This window comes from Nannobrachium achirus (genome assembly GCF_963921795.1).
Source record: "Nannobrachium achirus genome assembly, chromosome: 19".
In the NCBI taxonomy this organism is placed as follows: Eukaryota; Metazoa; Chordata; class Actinopteri; order Myctophiformes; family Myctophidae; genus Nannobrachium; species Nannobrachium achirus.
In genome coordinates, this window is record NC_137826.1 from 22732287 (window position 1) to 22738286 (window position 6000).

Genomic DNA, 6000 nt, shown 5'->3' on the forward strand with positions numbered 1-6000 from the left:
TTGTGTTTCCCAATTAGCCTTTTTGATTGAATGATTGATTGATTGATTGATTGATTGATTGATTCATTCATTGATTGATTGAAGGATATATTAGAGAGGTTTGCATAGGAAAAAGTACAGTTTCATGAGTACAAATCACTGGTACAAGGTCAACTAAAAGGATATCCTAGTAAGCTTTTCGGCTTATTTACACAGGAATCCTTTTCCTTTATGTATCTAACATTGAAAGACAGGCGGATAGAACTTAGTACTATGCATAGGATAACATCAATTTACCAAAGCAGAACTATATATATATATATATATATATATATATATATATATATATTAGGGATGTGAAAAAAAATCGAAAGTCGACTCGAAAATCGACTCGTGCTCACCGCGACTCAAAAAGTATGAGTCGAAAAATCGAAAAATATATATATGTTTTTTTTTTTCAAATGTTTTTTCCCCCAAAAATGTTTTAATCGTTTTTTCAAAAACGTTATAAGCGTTAATGTTTTCCAAATGTGAGAGGACCGTGTGTGTGTGTCTGTGTCGGAGACGAGTGCATGTTGTGCATTCGCATGCATGCGGCGTTAGTCAGGTCCGCGGACTACTGGTTGAGAAACACTGCTGGACCGGTCTGATGCGCGCGTCATAGCAGTGCGCGCTGAGGATGCGTTTTGTTTACTTGCTTGACACGAAAGCTCGCTTGTTAATGGCAGCGTCGCCGTCGTGTGCGATGATCACAAAATACACTACTCGTCGTTAATGCGACACACCCGTGGACACGGTCGGGGAGAGAGCGCGAGGCAGACACTGCTCCACATTTGATACACTAGCCTGGGGTGCCAGCCTGAGCGCTCCCACTACGTTCCATGGACGTTGGCCAAGACAGATGACCAAGACAGCCCATATCTTGGTGGCTGGTTCTTTCTGTTCAAGAATTGGCTCGCATGTCGCCCTGAGGCGTCTTACTAGTATTTTATTGTGTATGTATTAGATGCAGAGTGTATACCTGTATATTTGGAGGGCTGCATACTCAGTGTTGTGTGTTTATTTTATGACTGTACAGAGCGCCACCAAACCACTGCCAGTCAAAGAGCAACCAGCTACCTGTGGTCCGAGACTCTTCTTTCCAACAACGTCAGATAATGCTCTGTACAGCGAGGCGGAAAGGAGCCCCAGATATCCGCCATGCTGTTGCTGTATCGGCAGGAGACAAAGTGTACGCATTTGGAGTTAAGAACGATAGGAACGCCTGGACATCTATAGAAGATCAGATCAATGTGTACGTCTTCAACACAGTGTCTCTGAGCTGGAGGGCGTTGCCCCCAGTGACAATTACAAGAGGAGAACTCCCCCCTGAGGTCCCCTGTATTCGCCATGGCCACACAGCTGTGCTCATTGACGGTATCGCTTACCTCTGGGGAGGAGAGAATAATATGCGTGAGCTTTGCAGCAACGTGCTTTATGCATTTGACGTCAACGCCCAAGGATGGATCACGGCAGGGGTTTCTGGGACCGTTCCAGCGAGGAGGAAGAACCACTCAGCCTGTGTCTTGGGGAAGGTCATGTATGTTTACGGAGGAGAGACCCGGGATGGATACTCTAATGACATCTACAAGCTGGACACCTCCACAATGGCCTGGTCTTTAATTAACACCAGAGGTCCTCTGCGTCCTCCTTCAGAAGGTCACTCTGCCACCATCATCGGGACAAAGATGTTTGTTTTTGGGGGTATAGGGGACGAGGAGAACTGTACTATCTACGATTACTTGAGCGTGTTTGACACGGAGAGCGACTGCTGGACACAGTTGAACCCTGCTTCTGCACAGCTTCATCCAGAAAGACGCCATGCGCATTCAGCCTTTGCCTACAATGGAGAGCTGTACATATTTGGTGGTGATTACTGTGATTATTGCAAAGATATGTGGAAATTCAATCCAGAGACCCTCTCCTGGAAGGAGGTCGAGCCCAAGGAGGATGACCAGTTCGAGATGCCTGCCTGCTACTATTCCTGCGGAATGCCTGCCTGCGACTATTCCTGCTGTTGCATGGTGGGAAGTCGTGTCTTCATCTTTGGAGGATTTGCCTCATGCGACGATGACCTGTTCATCTTAGACTTTAGTCCCAGTCTTAAGACGTTATGCAAGCTAGCAGTTATTTGGTACGAGCTGGATCAGTCAGAACTCCCACCCATCATCAGGAGGGAACTGGCAGCTCTGACTGAGGGAGAAGAACCCACAGGGGTCTTCACAGTTACTTAATCCACCAAAAACAATTGCCATAACGAACCAATTCTTATCACAAAGTATGTTGATGCCCTCACTTGTGTGACTCATGTAAAATGAATAGATTGATTTGATATTGTTGTGCTACTTTTACTTGAGTAAAAAAAGTTCTATCCGCCTGTCTTTCAATTATGATACATAAAGGAAAAGGATTCCTGTGTAAATAAGCCGAAAAGCTTAGAAGAACTCATGCTCTGTTTGACCTACAGCCAGGAAACATCATTACACATGTGCATCTATCTCCTCATGCCAAACAACTTTGCCACTTTGACTTTTGACCTCTGAACTTTTTAGATCTCCCACCATTTGAATTATATGAAAAACTGTTAAATTCAATCTAATCCTGCGATTGTTGAGCGATGTACTGTACACAATTTTCTACACTTGAACTTTGGAGCAATATCTCTAGAAAATGTTGGGTTTTTGTTTTTCAGTTAAAAGAATTAAGCTTTTATGAGCCTTTTGAATATCGCAGGTTTATGAAAATTATTCTTCTGCCCCTAACACATACATGCACACATTTTTATGAAACTTTGCAGTATGGTAGAGGGTTACTCCAATTATCACTGAAACCAATCTTTTTCAGCCATTTTGAGCAGTTTGAAAAACCTTTAAACCTGTTTTTCTCCTGGGATTTATTTTTATTTTTTACCAATTTGCGTGAAACAGTCTACACACAATCTAAGGACCACTATATAAAGCCCCAGTTCAGCAGAAGTTTGTACTTGGAAAAAAGTAAGCCTTTGTGAGCCATGGATATTGTAGAGGGCTGACCTAATTAAAAAAGGGAGAAAAATAATCTTTGGGCTCCTTTTTTTTCTCTCTGTGAAATGTACAGTATGCCTGCCACTCTGACTCTGAAGGTCCCTGTTTCAAGCCTTACCTCATGCAGTCTTCATTTAAATTGCGTTGCACAAACATGACATCTTAATTAATGCATGTGCAATTTTTAAAGATGTCATGAAACGCTTTTTTGAGAGTAGTTCTTTTCAATGTATAACATATTTCCTTGTGAAAACTTTCACCAGTTTGGGTCCCTCTGAGACACCATATTTCTATTTTGGTTCTCGAGCTAAAAGGTTTGGGAACCAATGATCTATAGTGTTGCTTGGTTCATAATGGAAGGAAATACATTATAGTCATCAGCAGACACTGATTGGGAGGCCATTGCACTACAGTAGCTCAATGGAAGTGGCAGCCTGTGAAGTTCAATCTGAAGTTCTGAAGTTCAATGGTTCATTCTTGTCCCTGACCATGTGTTGAGGTGTTCACCCTGTGTGAACGATGTTTTCACTAGTTGCTCTCCTGTGTGCTAGAAATGACCACCTCAGTTGTGTAAACTGAAACCTAGTTTTCCCTGCCAGTAGGAATTATATAAAATACAAAACTTCATCCTTCTACTGGTCTGTTGTAGCTGTGGACCAGTCTTTCACCCAGGTGTTGTTTTGAGGTTGGGTCTAGGCATAGTGTTTGTGAGGGTAAGGTTCTGAAGGAGAAAAAAAACTTTTTCATCCCTGGATACAACAACCAGATGTCAATTTAGCATCAAAACATGTATGTCATTGTGTGTTGCATGTCAATCAGTCGAGCAATCAAAATTACATATTTTGATACTGGCAAAGAGGGATATTCTATGCAGTAGTATATGTCTTAAGTGCTGGACAAGGCACATGGCAAATCAACATGAAAAACAACATTTGAATTCCTGATGAAGGTCATTGAAATGTCAAACAGCAATAAAAGAAGTGAAGCTGAGAACCAGTGTGCTCACTTTATTCTTTTTCAATATTTATATTCTTTCCCATTACAGTATTGACAGTAAGTCACTTATCTTCAACCATGTATTTAATACTTGCAAGTCAATTGCAACAAGGCACTCCAGGTGCATGTTTTTATGTAATCCCTCACATGTACAGTACAGTAATTACAAATAATTGTAAAATTAGCAACTTAGAATTCTGGAAAAACCTGTTTGGACCGAAATACATTAGACAATAATTTGCGAATTTCATGAGACTGCACTCCATAAATGATGGGGTTTAGGGTGCCAGGGACGACATGAAACATAATGACGGAGAGCTTCCTATAGTCTGACAACAGTGGGTAACGATGCAGAGCAATGGTAAGCATTCCAGATAAAAGCATAATCATGTTGTATACAGACAGGTGAGTGCTGCATTACTGTTCAAAGTCTTGCTCTTACTGGTCAGACAAACAGCTGTTATCTTAGTGTAGGTGAGAGCCACACTGCCTATGGAGGATGCTAACAGAACCACAGTGAAAGTGAGGCCGTAAACAGATGCCACGCTTATCACATTGGCCTGTTATAGCGCCACCAGCGGGTCAACTTTTGCATAACACATTTTTGAACAAATGCCTCAAATCACGCATGCAGCGTCCGATTGCCGTGAAAGGCCCAAGAACACGTGGCACCCTTTTCACATTGGCCTATTATAGCACCACCAGGAGGACAAAAAAACCTACCTCACCTGCCGGAGACCTGTTCTCGGAAGAACACTGCTTCTAGTTTTTCTTTGATTTATTTTCCCACTTTTCTTGCTTTTCCTGCTTTTTTCCACTGCTTTTTTCCTTTCCTACTTTTTCGTGGCTTGGCCACTTTATCGCTGCTTGCAGCTATATTTTTATTTTGATTTAATTGTCCATACTGTTAAGTTCATGTAATAACACTGCTTGTCTGCATTGTAGTTTGATTATCATTTTACATCAGTAACGTCAAAGAGAGCACTGCCTGCGATCTTAACATTTTGTACTTTTATAGCCATTGTTTTTTGGCTTGAAGCGAGCCCACAATTGTTTCGAAGGAACAATATTCTCTAGGTTTTTGTTAATTTGCTACAAAACAGCTATCATGAGGGCAGGGTCAACATAAAAGTCAAGGCCAAGATATGCCAATTGACATTGACCATGAACATATGACACTGAACTTGAATTGCTTCAGTCAGTCACGTCATAAATCCTTTCAGCACCCCAGAAAACATATACTTTGATAGAAAAAACTTCCAAATCCACCCATTTGTTGCTTCGTTGTCTTTCACTATATAGCCTACCACATTTCTTCATCAGACGTCAGACATAAGGCCCAGAAACAAGTAATCAGCTACTATTTTGACATTGCTATCATTTCATTTTCATAAACTACATACATGTAGCAATACAAAAATCACATCCAACCTTTGTCCCTTCTATTGGGCCAAGAAGTATACTGAAAAATGTATTATTAAAATATATAATAATAATATATCTGAAATAAATAAGTCAGCACCCAATTGTCACTGTGGCATAAACAATAAGTTCAATGGTATAAATCATGCATACTTTACATTATTTCATACAATTGACTTTTTGTTATTTTGGAACGAATTAAATTGACAATTTCAAACTGCAAAACATACATAAGTTACAAAATATTGTGTGTTATAGTTAACCATTCTATGCATTTCAGGGCTCATTTTAGGACTTTAAAAATCCTTTCTCCGGCGTGGCTATGCCGCACACACGGAACGCAACGTAGAGAAGAAGCGGGCCCTTTGCATTTCAGTGCCCAGGGGCCCATTCTCTCATAATCTGCCTATGGGTGCACTTACAGGTTCATAACTTCTGGTCCTGATCTTTGATGTTATCCAGAGATATTTGAGGTCACTCAGCAGAGAAATGCCTATTGAATTTACACCTACAGCTTGCATGTCATTATGAGAGAATATAG